Genomic DNA, 19,714 nt, shown 5'->3' on the forward strand with positions numbered 1-19,714 from the left:
TCAGAGGCACCAGCCAAGGGTGTGACTGACTCTACCCAGCCCTCCCATCCTCCCAGAGGCACCAGTGAAGGTGTGACTGACTCTACCCGGCCCTCCCATCCTCCCAGGGGCACCAGCCAAGGGTGTGACTGACTCTACCCGGCCCTCCCATCCTCCCAGGGGCACCAGCCAAGGGTGTGACTGACTCTACCCAGCCCTCCCATCCTCTCAGAGGCACCAGCCAAGAGTGTGACTGACTCTACCCAGCCCTCCCATCCTCTCAAAGGCACCAGCCAAGAGTGTGACTGACTCTACCCGGCCCTCCCATCCCCTCAGAGGCACCAGCCGAGGTGACTGACTCTACCCGGCCCTCCCATCCTCTCAGAGGCACCACCCAAGGGTGTGACTGACTCTACCCGGCCCTCCCATCCTCTCAGAGGCACCAGCCGAAGGAGTGACTGACTCTACCCGGCCCTCCCATCCTCTCAGAGGCACCAGCCAAGGGTGTGACTGACTCTACCCAGCCCTCCCATCCTCTCAGAGGCACCAGCCAAGGGTGTGACTGACTCTACCCAGCCCTCCCATCCTCCCAGAGGCACCAGTGAAGGTGTGACTGACTCTACCCAGCCCTCCCATCCTCCCAGAGGCACCAGTGAAGGTGTGACTGACTCTACCCAGCCCTCCCATCCTCTCAGAGGCACCAGCCAAGGGTGTGACTGACTCTACCCCGCCCTCCCATCCTCTCAGAGACACCAGCCAAGAGTGTGACTGACTCTACCCGGCCCTCCCATCCTCTCAGAGACACCAGTCAAGAGTGTGACTGACTCTACCCCGCCCTCCCATCCTCTCAGAGGCACCAGTCAAGGGTGTGACTGACTCTACCCGGCCCTCCCATCCTCTCAGAGGCACCGCCCAAGGGTGTGACTGACTCTACCCGGCCCTCCCATCCTCTCAGAGGCACCACCCAAGGGTGTGACTGACTCTACCCGGCCCTCCCATCCCCTCAGAGGCAGCAGCCAAGGAGTGACTGACTCTACCCGGCCCTCCCATCCTCTCAGAGGCACCACCCAAGGGTGTGACTGACTCTACCCGGCCCTCCCATCCCCTCAGAGGCAGCAGCCAAGGAGTGACTGACTCTACCCGGCCCTCCCATCCTCTCAGAGGCACCACCCAAGGGTGTGACTGACTCTACCTGGCCCTCCCATCCCCTCAGAGGCAGCAGCCAAGGAGTGACTGACTCTACCCAGCCCTCCCGTCCTCTCAGAGGCACCAGTGAAGGTGTGACTGACTCTACCCGGCCCTCCCATCCTCTCAGAGGCACCACCCAAGGGTGTGACTGACTCTACCCGGCCCTCCCATCCTCCCAGAGGCACCAGTCAAGAGTGTGACTGACTCTACCCGGCCCTCCCATCCTCTCAGAGGCACCACCCAAGGGTGTGACTGACTCTACCCGGCCCTCCCATCCTCTCAGAGGCACCAGCCAAGGGTGACTGACTCTACCCGGCCCTCCCATCCTCTCAGAGGCACCAGTCAAGGGTGTGACTGACTCTACCCAGCCCTCCCATCCTCTCAGAGGCCCCAGCCGAGGGTGTGACTGACTCTACCCGGCCCTCCCATCCTCTCAGAGGCACCAGCCAAGGGTGACTGACTCTACCCGGCCCTCCCATCCTCTCAGAGGCACCACCCAAGGGTGTGACTGACTCTACCCGGCCCTCCCATCCTCTCAGAGGCACCAGCCAAGGGTGTGACTGACTCTACCCAGCCCTCCCATCCTCTCAGAGGCACCAGCCAAGGGTGACTGACTCTACCCGGCCCTCCCATCCTCTCAGAGGCACCAGCCAAGGGTGTGACTGACTCTACCCGGCCCTCCCATCCTCTCAGAGGCACCAGTGAAGGTGTGATTGACTCTACCCGGCCCTCCCATCCTCCCAGAGGCACCAGTGAAGGTGTGATTGACTCTACCCAGCCCTCCCATCCTCTCAGGCACCAGTCAAGGGTGTGACTGACTCTACCCGGCCCTCCCATCCTCTCAGAGGCACCAGCCAAGGGAGTGACTGACTCTACCCGGCCCTCCCATCCTCTCAGAGGCACCAGCCAAGGGTGTGACTGACTCTACCCAGCCCTCCCATCCTCTCAATGGCACCAGCCAAGGTGACTGACTCTACCCAGCTCTCCCATCCTCTCAGAAGCACCAGCCAAGGGTGTGACTGACTCTACCCGGCCCTCCCATCCTCCCAGAGGCACCAGTGAAGGTGTGACTGACTCTACCCGGCCCTCCCATCCTCCCAGAGGCACCAGCCAAGGGTGTGACTGACTCTACCCGGCCCTCCCATCCTCTCAGAGGCACCAGCCGAGGGTGTGACTGACTCTACCCGGCCCTCCCATCCTCTCAGAGACACCAGCCAAGAGTGTGACTGACTCTACCCGGCCCTCCCATCCTCCCTGAGACACCAGCCAAGGTGTGACTGACTCTACCCAGCCCTCCCACCCTCTCAGAGGCACCAGTGAAGGTGTGACTGACTCTACCCGGCCCTCCCATCCTCTCAGAGGCACCAGGGAAGGTGTGACTGACTCTACCCGGCCCTCCCATCCTCTCAGAGGCACCAGCCAAGGGTGTGACTGACTCTACCCGGCCCCCTCATCCTCTCAGAGACACCAGCCAAGAGTGTGACTGACTCTACCCGGCCCTCCCATCCTCTCAGAGGCACCAGCCAAGGGTGTGACTGACTCTACCCAGCCCTCCCATCCTCTCATAGGCACCAGTGAAGGTGTGACTGACTCTACCCGGCCCTCCCATCCTCTCATAGGCACCAGTGAAGGGTGTGACTGACTCTACCCAGCCCTCCCATCCTCTCAGAGGCACCAGCCAAGGGTGTGACTGACTCTGCCCGGCCCTCCCATCCTCTCATAGGCACCAGTGAAGGGTGTGACTGACTCTACCCAGCCCTCCCATCCTCCCAGGGGCACCAGCCAAGGGTGTGACTGACTCTGCCCGGCCCTCCCATCCTCTCAGAGGCACCAGCCAAGGGTGTGACTGACTCTACCCGGCCCTCCCATCCTCTCAGAGGCACCAGCCAAGAGTGTGACTGACTCTACCCAGCCCTCCCATCCTCTCAGAGGCACCAGCCAAGAGTGTGACTGACTCTACCCGGCCCTCTCATCCTCTCAGAGGCACCAGCCAAGGGAGTGACTGACTCTACCCGGCCCTCCCATCCTCTCAGAGGCACCACCCAAGGGTGTGACTGACTCTACCCGGCCCTCCCATCCTCTCAGAGGCACCAGCCAAGGGTGTGACTGACTCTACCCGGCCCTCCCATCCTCTCAGAGGCACCAGCCGAGGGTGTGACTGACTCTACCCGGCCCTCTTACCCTCTCAGAGACACCAGCCAAGAGTGTGACTGACTCTACCCAGCCCTCCCATCCTCTCAGAGGCACCAGCCAAGAGTGTGACTGACTCTACCCGGCCCTCCCATCCTCTCAGAGGCACCAGTGAAGGTGTGACTGACTCTACCCGGCCCTCCCATCCTCTCAGAGGCACCAGCCAAGGGTGTGACTGACTCTACCCAGCCCTCCCGTCCTCTCAGAGGCACCAGCCAAGGGTGTGACTGACTCTACCCAGCCCTCCCGTCCTCTCAGAGGCACCAGCCAAGGTGACTGACTCTACCCGGCCCTCCCATCCTCTCAGAGGCACCAGCCAAGGTGACTGACTCTACCCAGCCCTCCCATCCTCTCAGAGGCAGCAGTGAAGGTGTGACTGACTCTACCCGGCCCTCCCATCCTCTCAGAGGCACCAGCCAAGGGTGTGACTGACTCTACCCGGCCCTCCCATCCTCTCAGAGGCACCAGCCAAGGGTGTGACTGACTCTACCCGGCCCTCCCATCCTCTCAGAGGCACCAGTCAAGGGTGTGACTGACTCTACCCGGCCCTCCCATCCTCTCAGAGGCACCAGCCAAGAGTGTGACTGACTCTACCCAGCCCTCCCATCCTCTCAGAGGCACCAGTGAAGGGTGTGACTGACTCTACCCAGCCCTCCCATCCTCTCAGAGGCACTAGTGAAGGGTGTGACTGACTCTACCCAGCCCTCCCATCCTCTCAGAGACACCAGCCAAGGTGTGACTGACTCTGCCCGGCCCTCCCATCCTCTCAGAGGCACCAGTGAAGGGTGTGACTGACTCTACCCAGCCCTCCCATCCTCTCAGAGGCACCAGTGAAGGGTGTGACTGACTCTACCCAGCCCTCCCATCCTCTCAGAGGCACCAGCCAAGGGTGTGACTGACTCTACCCGGCCCTCCCATCCTCTCAAAGGCACCAGCCAAGGGTGTGACTGACTCTACCCAGCCCTCCCATCCTCCCAGAGGCACCAGTGAAGGTGTGACTGACTCTACCCGGCCCTCCCATCCTCTCAGAGGCACCAGTCAAGGGTGTGACTGACTCTACCCAGCCCTCCCATCCTCTCAGAGGCACCAGTCAAGGGTGTGACTGACTCTACCCGGCCCTCCCATCCTCTCAGAGGCACCAGCCAAGGGTGACTGACTCTACCCGGCCCTCCCATCCTCTCAGAGGCACCAGTGAAGGGGGTGACTGACTCTACCCGGCCCTCCCATCCTCTCAGAGGCAGCAGCCAAGGGTGTGACTGACTCTACCCAGCCCTCCCGTCCTCTCAGAGGCACCAGTCAAGGGTGTGACTGACTCTACCCGGCCCTCCCATCCACTCAGAGGCACCAGCCAAGAGTGTGACTGACTCTACCCGGCCCTCCCATCCTCTCAGAGGCACCAGTCAAGGGTGTGACTGACTCTACCCGGCCCTCCCATCCTCTCAGAGGCACCAGCCGAGGGTGTGACTGACTCTACCCGGCCCTCCCATCCCCTCAGAGGCACCAGCCGAGGGTGTGACTGACTCTACCCGGCCCTCCCATCCCCTCAGAGGCACCAGCCGAGGGTGTGACTGACTCTACCCGGCCCTCCCATCCTCTTAGAGGCACCAGCCAAGGGTGTGACTGACTCTACCCGGCCCTCCCATCCTCTCAGAGGCACCAGCCAAGGGTGTGACTGACTCTACCCGGCCCTCCCATCCTCTCAGAGGCACCAGCCAAGGGTGTGACTGACTCTGCCCGGCCCTCCCATCCTCTCAGAGGCAGCAGCCAAGGGTGTGACTGACTCTACCCGGCCCTCTCATCCTCTCAGAGGCACCAGCCAAGGGAGTGACTGACTCTACCCAGCCCTCCCATCCTCTCAGAGACACCAACCGAGGGTGACTGACTCTACCCAGCCCTCCCATCCTCTCAGAGGCACCAGCCAAGGCTGTGACTGACTCTACCCGGCCCTCCCATCCTCTCAGAGGCACCAGTGAAGGGTGACTGACTCTACCCGGCCCTCCCATCCTCTCAGAGGCACCACCCAAGGGTGTGACTGACTCTACCCGGCCCTCCCATCCCCTCAGAGGCACCAGCCAAGAGTGTGACTGACTCTACCCGGCCCTCCCATCCTCTCAGAGGCACCAGCCAAGGGTGTGACTGACTCTACCCGGCCCTCCCATACTCTCAGAGGCACCAGCCGAGGGTGTGACTGACTCTACCCGGCCCTCCCATCCTCTCAGAGGCACCAGCCGAGGGTGTGACTGACTCTACCCAGCCCTCCCATCCCCTCAGAGGCAGCAGCCAAGGGTGTGACTGACTCTACCCGGCCCTCCCATCCTCTCAGAGGCACCAGTGAAGGGTGACTGACTCTACCCGGCCCTCCCATCCTCTCAGAGGCACCAGCCAAGAGTGTGACTGACTCTACCCGGCCCTCCCATCCTCTCAGAGGCACCAGTGAAGGGTGTGACTGACTCTACCCCGCCCTCCCATCCTCTCAGAGGCACCAGTGAAGGGTGTGACTGACTCTACCCGGCCCTCCCATCCTCTCAGAGGCACCAGCCAAGGGTGTGACTGACTCTACCCAGCTCTCCCATCCTCTCAGAGGCACCAGCCGAGGGTGTGACTGACTCTACCCTGCCCTCCCATCCTCTCAGAGGCACCAGTGAAGGGTGTGACTGACTCTACCCGGCCCTCCCATCCTCTCAGAGGCACCAGCCGAGGGTGTGACTGACTCTACCCGGCCCTCCCATCCTCTCAGAGGCACCAGCCAAGGGTGTGACTGACTCTACCCAGCCCTCCCATCCTCCCAGAGGCACCAGTGAAGGTGTGACTGACTCTACCCGGCCCTCCCATCCTCCCAGGGGCACCAGCCAAGGGTGTGACTGACTCTACCCGGCCCTCCCATCCTCCCAGGGGCACCAGCCAAGGGTGTGACTGACTCTACCCAGCCCTCCCATCCTCTCAGAGGCACCAGCCAAGAGTGTGACTGACTCTACCCAGCCCTCCCATCCTCTCAAAGGCACCAGCCAAGAGTGTGACTGACTCTACCCGGCCCTCCCATCCCCTCAGAGGCACCAGCCGAGGTGACTGACTCTACCCGGCCCTCCCATCCTCTCAGAGGCACCACCCAAGGGTGTGACTGACTCTACCCGGCCCTCCCATCCTCTCAGAGGCACCAGCCGAAGGTGTGACTGACTCTACCCGGCCCTCCCATCCTCTCAGAGGCACCAGCCAAGGGTGTGACTGACTCTACCCAGCCCTCCCATCCTCTCAGAGGCACCAGCCAAGGGTGTGACTGACTCTACCCAGCCCTCCCATCCTCCCAGAGGCACCAGTGAAGGTGTGACTGACTCTACCCAGCCCTCCCATCCTCCCAGAGGCACCAGTGAAGGTGTGACTGACTCTACCCAGCCCTCCCATCCTCTCAGAGGCACCAGCCAAGGGTGTGACTGACTCTACCCCGCCCTCCCATCCTCTCAGAGACACCAGCCAAGAGTGTGACTGACTCTACCCGGCCCTCCCATCCTCTCAGAGACACCAGCCAAGAGTGTGACTGACTCTACCCCGCCCTCCCATCCTCTCAGAGGCACCAGTCAAGGGTGTGACTGACTCTACCCGGCCCTCCCATCCTCTCAGAGGCACCGCCCAAGGGTGTGACTGACTCTACCCGGCCCTCCCATCCTCTCAGAGGCACCACCCAAGGGTGTGACTGACTCTACCCGGCCCTCCCATCCCCTCAGAGGCAGCAGCCAAGGAGTGACTGACTCTACCTGGCCCTCCCATCCTCTCAGAGGCACCACCCAAGGGTGTGACTGACTCTACCCGGCCCTCCCATCCCCTCAGAGGCACCAGCCAAGGGTGTGACTGACTCTACCCAGCCCTCCCATCCTCTCAGAGGCACCACCCAAGGGTGTGACTGACTCTACCCGGCCCTACCATCCTCTCAGAGGCACCAGCCAAGGAGTGACTGACTCTACCCAGCCCTCCCGTCCTCTCAGAGGCACCAGTGAAGGTGTGACTGACTCTACCCGGCCCTCCCATCCTCTCAGAGGCAGCAGCCAAGGAGTGACTGACTCTACCCGGCCCTCCCATCCTATCAGAGGCACCAGCCAAGAGTGTGACTGACTCTACCCAGCCCTCCCATCCTATCAGAGGCACCAGCCAAGAGTGTGACTGACTCTACCCAGCCCTCCCATCCTCTCAGAGGCACCAGCCAAGAGTGTGACTGACTCTACCCGGCCCTCCCATCCCCTCAGAGGCACCAGCCGAGGTGACTGACTCTACCCGGCCCTCCCATCCTCTCAGAGGCACCACCCAAGGGTGTGACTGACTCTACCCGGCCCTCCCATCCTCTCAGAGGCACCAGCCGAAGGTGTGACTGACTCTACCCGGCCCTCCCATCCTCTCAGAGACACCAGCCAAGAGTGTGACTGACTCTACCCCGCCCTCCCATCCTCTCAGAGGCACCAGTCAAGGGTGTGACTGACTCTACCCGGCCCTCCCATCCTCTCAGAGGCACCGCCCAAGGGTGTGACTGACTCTACCCGGCCCTCCCATCCTCTCAGAGGCACCACCCAAGGGTGTGACTGACTCTACCCGGCCCTCCCATCCCCTCAGAGGCAGCAGCCAAGGAGTGACTGACTCTACCCGGCCCTCCCATCCTCTCAGAGGCACCACCCAAGGGTGTGACTGACTCTACCCGGCCCTCCCATCCCCTCAGAGGCACCAGCCAAGGGTGTGACTGACTCTACCCAGCCCTCCCATCCTCTCAGAGGCACCAGCCAAGGGTGTGACTGACTCTACCCAGCCCTCCCATCCTCTCAGAGGGACCAGTCAAGGGAGTGACTGACTCTACCCGGCCCTCCCATCCTCTCAGAGGCACCAGCCAAGAGTGTGACTGACTCTACCCGGCCCTCCCATCCTCTCAGAGGCACCAGCCAAGGGTGTGACTGACTCTACCCGGCCCTCCCATCCTCTCAGAGGCACCAGCCAAGGGTGACTGACTCTACCCGGCCCTCCCATCCTCTCAGAGGCACCACCCAAGGGTGTGACTGACTCTACCCCGCCCTCCCATCCTCTCAGAGGCACCAGCCAAGGGTGTGACTGACTCTACCCGGCCCTCCCATCCTCTCAGAGGCAGCAGCCAAGGGTGTGACTGACTCTACCCGGCCCTCCCATCCTCTCAGAGGCACCAGCCAAGGGTGTGACTGACTCTACCCGGCCCTCCCGTCCTCTCAGAGGCACCACCCAAGGGTGTGACTGACTCTACCCGGCCCTCCCATCCCCTCAGAGGCACCAGCCAAGGGTGTGACTGACTCTACCCGGCCCTCCCGTCCTCTCAGAGGCACCACCCAAGGGTGTGACTGACTCTACCCGGCCCTCCCATCCTCTCAGAGACACCAACCAAGGGTGTGACTGACTCTACCCAGCCCTCCCATCCTCTCAGAGGCACCAGCCAAGGGTGTGACTGACTCTACCCAGCCCTCCCATCCTCTCAGAGGCACCAGCCAAGGGTGTGACTGACTCTACCCGGCCCTCCCGTCCTCTCAGAGGCAGCAGCCAAGAGTGTGACTGACTCTACCCGGCCCTCCCATCCTCTCAGAGGCACCAGCCGAGGGTGTGACTGACTCTACCCGGCCCTCCCATCCTCCCAGAGGCACCAGTGAAGGTGTGACTGACTCTACCCGGTCCTCCCATCCTCTCAGAGGCACCAGCCAAGAGTGTGACTGACTCTACCCGGCCCTCCCATCCTCTCAGAGGCACCAGCCGAGGGTGTGACTGACTCTACCCGGCCCTCCCATCCTCTCAGAGGCACCAGCCAAGGGTGTGACTGACTCTACCTGGCCCTCCCATCCCCTCAGAGGCAGCAGTCAAGAGTGTGACTGACTCTACCCGGCCCTCCCATCCTCTCAGAGGCACCAGCCAAGAGTGTGACTGACTCTACCCGGCCCTCCCATCCCCTCAGAGGCAGCAGCCAAGGGTGTGACTGACTCTACCCGGCCCTCCCATCCTCTCAGAGGCACCAGTGAAGGTGTGACTGACTCTACCCGGCCCTCCCATCCCCTCAGAGGCAGCAGCCAAGGGTGTGACTGACTCTACCCGGCCCTCCCATCCTCTCAGAGGCACCAGCCGAGGGTGTGACTGACTCTACCCAGCCCTACCATCCTCTCAGAGGCACCAGCCAAGGAGTGACTGACTCTACCCAGCCCTCCCGTCCTCTCAGAGGCACCAGTGAAGGTGTGACTGACTCTACCCGGCCCTCCCATCCTCTCAGAGGCAGCAGCCAAGGAGTGACTGACTCTACCCGGCCCTCCCATCCTATCAGAGGCACCAGCCAAGAGTGTGACTGACTCTACCCAGCCCTCCCATCCTATCAGAGGCACCAGCCAAGAGTGTGACTGACTCTACCCAGCCCTCCCATCCTCTCAGAGGCACCAGCCAAGAGTGTGACTGACTCTACCCGGCCCTCCCATCCCCTCAGAGGCACCAGCCGAGGTGACTGACTCTACCCGGCCCTCCCATCCTCTCAGAGGCACCACCCAAGGGTGTGACTGACTCTACCCGGCCCTCCCATCCTCTCAGAGGCACCAGCCGAAGGTGTGACTGACTCTACCCGGCCCTCCCATCCTCTCAGAGGCACCAGCCAAGGGTGTGACTGACTCTACCCAGCCCTCCCATCCTCTCAGAGGCACCAGCCAAGGGTGTGACTGACTCTACCCAGCCCTCCCATCCTCCCAGAGGCACCAGTGAAGGTGTGACTGACTCTACCCAGCCCTCCCATCCTCCCAGAGGCACCAGTGAAGGTGTGACTGACTCTACCCAGCCCTCCCATCCTCTCAGAGGCACCAGCCAAGAGTGTGACTGACTCTACCCCGCCCTCCCATCCTCTCAGAGACACCAGCCAAGAGTGTGACTGACTCTACCCGGCCCTCCCATCCTCTCAGAGGCACCAGTCAAGGGTGTGACTGACTCTACCCGGCCCTCCCATCCTCTCAGAGGCACCAGCCAAGGGTGTGACTGACTCTACCCAGCCCTCCCATCCTCTCAGAGGCACCAGCCGAGGGTGTGACTGACTCTACCCAGCCCTCCCATCCTCTCAGAGGCACCAGGGAAGGTGTGACTGACTCTACCCGGCCCTCCCATCCTCTCAAAGGCACCGCCCAAGGGTGTGACTGACTCTACCAGGCCCTCCCATCCTCTCAGAGGCACCACCCAAGGGTGTGACTGACTCTACCCGGCCCTCCCATCCTCTCAGAGGCAGCAGCCAAGGGTGTGACTGACTCTACCCAGCCCTCCCGTCCTCTCAGAGGCACCAGCCAAGAGTGTGACTGACTCTACCCGGCCCTCCCATCCTCTCAGAGGCCCCAGCCGAGGGTGTGACTGACTCTACCCGGCCCTCCCATCCTCTCAGATGCACCACCCAAGGAGTGACTGACTCTACCCGGCCCTCCCATCCTCTCAGAGGCACCACCCAAGGGTGTGACTGACTCTACCCGGCCCTCCCATCCCCTCAGAGGCAGCAGCCAAGGGAGTGACTGACTCTACCCAGCCCTCCCATCCTCTCAGAGGCACCAGCCAAGGAGTGACTGACTCTACCCAGCCCTCCCGTCCTCTCAGAGGCACCAGTGAAGGTGTGACTGACTCTACCCGGCCCTCCCATCCCCTCAGAGGCAGCAGCCAAGGGTGTGACTGACTCTACCCGGCCCTCCCATCCTCTCAGAGGCACCAGCCAAGGGTGTGACTGACTCTACCCGGCCCTCCCATCCTCTCAGAGACACCAACCGAGGGTGACTGACTCTACCCAGCCCTCCCATCCTCTCAGAGACACCAACCGAGGGTGACTGACTCTACCCAGCCCTCCCATCCTCTCAGAGGCACCACCCAAGGGTGTGACTGACTCTACCCGGCCCTCCCATCCTCTCAGAGGCACCACCCAAGGGTGTGACTGACTCTACCCGGCCCTCCCATCCTCTCAGAGGCACCAGTGAAGGGTGTGACTGACTCTACCCGGCCCTCCCATCCTCTTAGAGGCACCAGTGAAGGGTGTGACTGACTCTACCCGGCCCTCCCATCCTCTCAGAGGCACCAGCCAAGGGTGTGACTGACTCTACCCCGCCCTCCCATCATCTCGGAGGCAGCAGCCAAGGGAGTGACTGACTCTACCCAGCCCTCCCATCCTCTCAGAGGCACCAGCCAAGGAGTGACTGACTCTACCCAGCCCTCCCGTCCTCTCAGAGGCACCAGTGAAGGTGTGACTGACTCTACCCGGCCCTCCCATCCCCTCAGAGGCAGCAGCCAAGGGTGTGACTGACTCTACCCGGCCCTCCCATCCTCTCAGAGGCACCAGCCAAGGGTGTGACTGACTCTACCCGGCCCTCCCATCCTCTCAGAGACACCAACCGAGGGTGACTGACTCTACCCAGCCCTCCCATCCTCTCAGAGACACCAACCGAGGGTGACTGACTCTACCCAGCCCTCCCATCCTCTCAGAGGCACCACCCAAGGGTGTGACTGACTCTACCCGGCCCTCCCATCCTCTCAGAGGCACCACCCAAGGGTGTGACTGACTCTACCCGGCCCTCCCATCCTCTCAGAGGCACCAGTGAAGGGTGTGACTGACTCTACCCGGCCCTCCCATCCTCTTAGAGGCACCAGTGAAGGGTGTGACTGACTCTACCCGGCCCTCCCATCCTCTCAGAGGCACCAGCCAAGGGTGTGACTGACTCTACCCCGCCCTCCCATCATCTCGGAGGCACCAGCCAAGGGTGTGACTGACTCTACCCGGCCCTCCCATCCTCTCAGAGGCACCAGTGAAGGTGTGACTGACTCTACCCGGCCCTCCCATCCTCTCAGAGGCACCAGCCAAGGGTGTGACTGACTCTACCCCGCCCTCCCATCCTCTCGGAGGCACCAGCCAAGGGTGACTGACTCTACCCAGCCCTCCCATCCTCTCAGAGGCACCAGTGAAGGGTGTGACTGACTCTACCCGGCCCTCCCATCCTCTCAGAGGCACCACCCAAGGGTGTGACTGACTCTACCCAGCCCTCCCATCCTCTCAGAGGCACCAGCCAAGGGTGTGACTGACTCTACCCGGCCCTCCCATCCTCTCAGAGGCACCAGCCAAGGGTGACTGACTCTACCCGGCCCTCCCATCCTCTCAGAGGCACCAGCCAAGGGTGACTGACTCTACCCGGCCCTCCCATCCTCTCAGAGGCACCACCCAAGGGTGTGACTGACTCTACCCGGCCCTCCCATCCCCTCAGAGGCAGCAGCCAAGGAGTGACTGACTCTACCCGGCCCTCCCATCCTCTCAGAGGCACCACCCAAGGGTGTGACTGACTCTACCCGGCCCTCCCATCCCCTCAGAGGCAGCAGCCAAGGAGTGACTGACTCTACCCGGCCCTCCCATCCTCTCAGAGGCACCACCCAAGGGTGTGACTGACTCTACCCGGCCCTCCCATCCCCTCAGAGGCAGCAGCCAAGGAGTGACTGACTCTACCCAGCCCTCCCGTCCTCTCAGAGGCACCAGTGAAGGTGTGACTGACTCTACCCGGCCCTCCCATCCTCTCAGAGGCACCACCCAAGGGTGTGACTGACTCTACCCGGCCCTCCCATCCTCCCAGAGGCACCAGTCAAGAGTGTGACTGACTCTACCCGGCCCTCCCATCCTCTCAGAGGCACCACCCAAGGGTGTGACTGACTCTACCCGGCCCTCCCATCCTCTCAGAGGCACCAGCCAAGGGTGACTGACTCTACCCGGCCCTCCCATCCTCTCAGAGGCACCAGTCAAGGGTGTGACTGACTCTACCCAGCCCTCCCATCCTCTCAGAGGCCCCAGCCGAGGGTGTGACTGACTCTACCCGGCCCTCCCATCCTCTCAGAGGCACCAGCCAAGGGTGACTGACTCTACCCGGCCCTCCCATCCTCTCAGAGGCACCACCCAAGGGTGTGACTGACTCTACCCGGCCCTCCCATCCTCTCAGAGGCACCAGCCAAGGGTGTGACTGACTCTACCCAGCCCTCCCATCCTCTCAGAGGCACCAGCCAAGGGTGACTGACTCTACCCGGCCCTCCCATCCTCTCAGAGGCACCAGCCAAGGGTGTGACTGACTCTACCCGGCCCTCCCATCCTCTCAGAGGCACCAGTGAAGGTGTGATTGACTCTACCCGGCCCTCCCATCCTCCCAGAGGCACCAGTGAAGGTGTGATTGACTCTACCCAGCCCTCCCATCCTCTCAGGCACCAGTCAAGGGTGTGACTGACTCTACCCGGCCCTCCCATCCTCTCAGAGGCACCAGCCAAGGGAGTGACTGACTCTACCCGGCCCTCCCATCCTCTCAGAGGCACCAGCCAAGGGTGTGACTGACTCTACCCAGCCCTCCCATCCTCTCAATGGCACCAGCCAAGGTGACTGACTCTACCCAGCTCTCCCATCCTCTCAGAAGCACCAGCCAAGGGTGTGACTGACTCTACCCGGCCCTCCCATCCTCCCAGAGGCACCAGTGAAGGTGTGACTGACTCTACCCGGCCCTCCCATCCTCCCAGAGGCACCAGCCAAGGGTGTGACTGACTCTACCCGGCCCTCCCATCCTCTCAGAGGCACCAGCCGAGGGTGTGACTGACTCTACCCGGCCCTCCCATCCTCTCAGAGACACCAGCCAAGAGTGTGACTGACTCTACCCGGCCCTCCCATCCTCCCTGAGACACCAGCCAAGGTGTGACTGACTCTACCCAGCCCTCCCACCCTCTCAGAGGCACCAGTGAAGGTGTGACTGACTCTACCCGGCCCTCCCATCCTCTCAGAGGCACCAGGGAAGGTGTGACTGACTCTACCCGGCCCTCCCATCCTCTCAGAGGCACCAGCCAAGGGTGTGACTGACTCTACCCGGCCCCCTCATCCTCTCAGAGACACCAGCCAAGAGTGTGACTGACTCTACCCGGCCCTCCCATCCTCTCAGAGGCACCAGCCAAGGGTGTGACTGACTCTACCCAGCCCTCCCATCCTCTCATAGGCACCAGTGAAGGTGTGACTGACTCTACCCGGCCCTCCCATCCTCTCATAGGCACCAGTGAAGGGTGTGACTGACTCTACCCAGCCCTCCCATCCTCTCAGAGGCACCAGCCAAGGGTGTGACTGACTCTGCCCGGCCCTCCCATCCTCTCATAGGCACCAGTGAAGGGTGTGACTGACTCTACCCAGCCCTCCCATCCTCCCAGGGGCACCAGCCAAGGGTGTGACTGACTCTGCCCGGCCCTCCCATCCTCTCAGAGGCACCAGCCAAGGGTGTGACTGACTCTACCCGGCCCTCCCATCCTCTCAGAGGCACCAGCCAAGAGTGTGACTGACTCTACCCAGCCCTCCCATCCTCTCAGAGGCACCAGCCAAGAGTGTGACTGACTCTACCCGGCCCTCTCATCCTCTCAGAGGCACCAGCCAAGGGAGTGACTGACTCTACCCGGCCCTCCCATCCTCTCAGAGGCACCACCCAAGGGTGTGACTGACTCTACCCGGCCCTCCCATCCTCTCAGAGGCACCAGCCAAGGGTGTGACTGACTCTACCCGGCCCTCCCATCCTCTCAGAGGCACCAGCCGAGGGTGTGACTGACTCTACCCGGCCCTCTTACCCTCTCAGAGACACCAGCCAAGAGTGTGACTGACTCTACCCAGCCCTCCCATCCTCTCAGAGGCACCAGCCAAGAGTGTGACTGACTCTACCCGGCCCTCCCATCCTCTCAGAGGCACCAGTGAAGGTGTGACTGACTCTACCCGGCCCTCCCATCCTCTCAGAGGCACCAGCCAAGGGTGTGACTGACTCTACCCAGCCCTCCCGTCCTCTCAGAGGCACCAGCCAAGGGTGTGACTGACTCTACCCAGCCCTCCCGTCCTCTCAGAGGCACCAGCCAAGGTGACTGACTCTACCCGGCCCTCCCATCCTCTCAGAGGCACCAGCCAAGGTGACTGACTCTACCCAGCCCTCCCATCCTCTCAGAGGCAGCAGTGAAGGTGTGACTGACTCTACCCGGCCCTCCCATCCTCTCAGAGGCACCAGCCAAGGGTGTGACTGACTCTACCCGGCCCTCCCATCCTCTCAGAGGCACCAGCCAAGGGTGTGACTGACTCTACCCGGCCCTCCCATCCTCTCAGAGGCACCAGTCAAGGGTGTGACTGACTCTACCCGGCCCTCCCATCCTCTCAGAGGCACCAGCCAAGAGTGTGACTGACTCTACCCAGCCCTCCCATCCTCTCAGAGGCACCAGTGAAGGGTGTGACTGACTCTACCCAGCCCTCCCATCCTCTCAGAGGCACTAGTGAAGGGTGTGACTGACTCTACCCAGCCCTCCCATCCTCTCAGAGACACCAGCCAAGGTGTGACTGACTCTGCCCGGCCCTCCCATCCTCTCAGAGGCACCAGTGAAGGGTGTGACTGACTCTACCCAGCCCTCCCATCCTCTCAGAGGCACCAGTGAAGGGTGTGACTGACTCTACCCAGCCCTCCCATCCTCTCAGAGGCACCAGCCAAGGGTGTGACTGACTCTACCCGGCCCTCCCATCCTCTCAAAGGCACCAGCCAAGGGTGTGACTGACTCTACCCAGCCCTCCCATCCTCCCAGAGGCACCAGTGAAGGTGTGACTGACTCTACCCGGCCCTCCCATCCTCTCAGAGGCACCAGTCAAGGGTGTGACTGACTCTACCCAGCCCTCCCATCCTCTCAGAGGCACCAGTCAAGGGTGTGACTGACTCTACCCGGCCCTCCCATCCTCTCAGAGGCACCAGCCAAGGGTGACTGACTCTACCCGGCCCTCCCATCCTCTCAGAGGCACCAGTGAAGGGGGTGACTGACTCTACCCGGCCCTCCCATCCTCTCAGAGGCAGCAGCCAAGGGTGTGACTGACTCTACCCAGCCCTCCCGTCCTCTCAGAGGCACCAGTCAAGGGTGTGACTGACTCTACCCGGCCCTCCCATCCTCTCAGAGGCACCAGCCAAGAGTGTGACTGACTCTACCCGGCCCTCCCATCCTCTCAGAGGCACCAGTCAAGGGTGTGACTGACTCTACCCGGCCCTCCCATCCTCTCAGAGGCACCAGCCGAGGGTGTGACTGACTCTACCCGGCCCTCCCATCCCCTCAGAGGCACCAGCCAAGGGTGTGACTGACTCTACCCGGCCCTCCCATCCCCTCAGAGGCACCAGCCGAGGGTGTGACTGACTCTACCCGGCCCTCCCATCCTCTTAGAGGCACCAGCCAAGGGTGTGACTGACTCTACCCGGCCCTCCCATCCTCTCAGAGGCACCAGCCAAGGGTGTGACTGACTCTACCCGGCCCTCCCATCCTCTCAGAGGCACCAGCCAAGGGTGTGACTGACTCTGCCCGGCCCTCCCATCCTCTCAGAGGCAGCAGCCAAGGGTGTGACTGACTCTACCCGGCCCTCTCATCCTCTCAGAGGCACCAGCCAAGGGAGTGACTGACTCTACCCAGCCCTCCCATCCTCTCAGAGACACCAACCGAGGGTGACTGACTCTACCCAGCCCTCCCATCCTCTCAGAGGCACCAGCCAAGGGTGTGACTGACTCTACCCGGCCCTCCCATCCTCTCAGAGGCACCAGTGAAGGGTGACTGACTCTACCCGGCCCTCCCATCCTCTCAGAGGCACCACCCAAGGGTGTGACTGACTCTACCCGGCCCTCCCATCCCCTCAGAGGCACCAGCCAAGAGTGTGACTGACTCTACCCGGCCCTCCCATCCTCTCAGAGGCACCAGCCAAGGGTGTGACTGACTCTACCCGGCCCTCCCATACTCTCAGAGGCACCAGCCGAGGGTGTGACTGACTCTACCCGGCCCTCCCATCCTCTCAGAGGCACCAGCCGAGGGTGTGACTGACTCTACCCAGCCCTCCCATCCCCTCAGAGGCAGCAGCCAAGGGTGTGACTGACTCTACCCGGCCCTCCCATCCTCTCAGAGGCACCAGTGAAGGGTGACTGACTCTACCCGGCCCTCCCATCCTCTCAGAGGCACCAGCCAAGAGTGTGACTGACTCTACCCGGCCCTCCCATCCTCTCAGAGGCACCAGTGAAGGGTGTGACTGACTCTACCCCGCCCTCCCATCCTCTCAGAGGCACCAGTGAAGGGTGTGACTGACTCTACCCGGCCCTCCCATCCTCTCAGAGGCACCAGCCAAGGGTGTGACTGACTCTACCCAGCTCTCCCATCCTCTCAGAGGCACCAGCCGAGGGTGTGACTGACTCTACCCTGCCCTCCCATCCTCTCAGAGGCACCAGTGAAGGGTGTGACTGACTCTACCCGGCCCTCCCATCCTCTCAGAGGCACCAGCCGAGGGTGTGACTGACTCTACCCGGCCCTCCCATCCTCTCAGAGGCACCAGCCAAGGGTGTGACTGACTCTACCCAGCCCTCCCATCCTCCCAGAGGCACCAGTGAAGGTGTGACTGACTCTACCCGGCCCTCCCATCCTCCCAGGGGCACCAGCCAAGGGTGTGACTGACTCTACCCGGCCCTCCCATCCTCCCAGGGGCACCAGCCAAGGGTGTGACTGACTCTACCCAGCCCTCCCATCCTCTCAGAGGCACCAGCCAAGAGTGTGACTGACTCTACCCAGCCCTCCCATCCTCTCAAAGGCACCAGCCAAGAGTGTGACTGACTCTACCCGGCCCTCCCATCCCCTCAGAGGCACCAGCCGAGGTGACTGACTCTACCCGGCCCTCCCATCCTCTCAGAGGCACCACCCAAGGGTGTGACTGACTCTACCCGGCCCTCCCATCCTCTCAGAGGCACCAGCCGAAGGAGTGACTGACTCTACCCGGCCCTCCCATCCTCTCAGAGGCACCAGCCAAGGGTGTGACTGACTCTACCCAGCCCTCCCATCCTCTCAGAGGCACCAGCCAAGGGTGTGACTGACTCTACCCAGCCCTCCCATCCTCCCAGAGGCACCAGTGAAGGTGTGACTGACTCTACCCAGCCCTCCCATCCTCCCAGAGGCACCAGTGAAGGTGTGACTGACTCTACCCAGCCCTCCCATCCTCTCAGAGGCACCAGCCAAGGGTGTGACTGACTCTACCCCGCCCTCCCATCCTCTCAGAGACACCAGCCAAGAGTGTGACTGACTCTACCCGGCCCTCCCATCCTCTCAGAGACACCAGTCAAGAGTGTGACTGACTCTACCCCGCCCTCCCATCCTCTCAGAGGCACCAGTCAAGGGTGTGACTGACTCTACCCGGCCCTCCCATCCTCTCAGAGGCACCGCCCAAGGGTGTGACTGACTCTACCCGGCCCTCCCATCCTCTCAGAGGCACCACCCAAGGGTGTGACTGACTCTACCCGGCCCTCCCATCCCCTCAGAGGCAGCAGCCAAGGAGTGACTGACTCTACCCGGCCCTCCCATCCTCTCAGAGGCACCACCCAAGGGTGTGACTGACTCTACCCGGCCCTCCCATCCCCTCAGAGGCAGCAGCCAAGGAGTGACTGACTCTACCCGGCCCTCCCATCCTCTCAGAGGCACCACCCAAGGGTGTGACTGACTCTACCTGGCCCTCCCATCCCCTCAGAGGCAGCAGCCAAGGAGTGACTGACTCTACCCAGCCCTCCCGTCCTCTCAGAGGCACCAGTGAAGGTGTGACTGACTCTACCCGGCCCTCCCATCCTCTCAGAGGCACCACCCAAGGGTGTGACTGACTCTACCCGGCCCTCCCATCCTCCCAGAGGCACCAGTCAAGAGTGTGACTGACTCTACCCGGCCCTCCCATCCTCTCAGAGGCACCACCCAAGGGTGTGACTGACTCTACCCGGCCCTCCCATCCTCTCAGAGGCACCAGCCAAGGGTGACTGACTCTACCCGGCCCTCCCATCCTCTCAGAGGCACCAGTCAAGGGTGTGACTGACTCTACCCAGCCCTCCCATCCTCTCAGAGGCCCCAGCCGAGGGTGTGACTGACTCTACCCGGCCCTCCCATCCTCTCAGAGGCACCAGCCAAGGGTGACTGACTCTACCCGGCCCTCCCATCCTCTCAGAGGCACCACCCAAGGGTGTGACTGACTCTACCCGGCCCTCCCATCCTCTCAGAGGCACCAGCCAAGGGTGTGACTGACTCTACCCAGCCCTCCCATCCTCTCAGAGGCACCAGCCAAGGGTGACTGACTCTACCCGGCCCTCCCATCCTCTCAGAGGCACCAGCCAAGGGTGTGACTGACTCTACCCGGCCCTCCCATCCTCTCAGAGGCACCAGTGAAGGTGTGATTGACTCTACCCGGCCCTCCCATCCTCCCAGAGGCACCAGTGAAGGTGTGATTGACTCTACCCAGCCCTCCCATCCTCTCAGGCACCAGTCAAGGGTGTGACTGACTCTACCCGGCCCTCCCATCCTCTCA

The sequence above is a fragment of the Lissotriton helveticus genome, chromosome 12, assembly GCF_964261635.1.
Source record: "Lissotriton helveticus chromosome 12, aLisHel1.1, whole genome shotgun sequence".
Taxonomy (NCBI): Eukaryota; Metazoa; Chordata; class Amphibia; order Caudata; family Salamandridae; genus Lissotriton; species Lissotriton helveticus.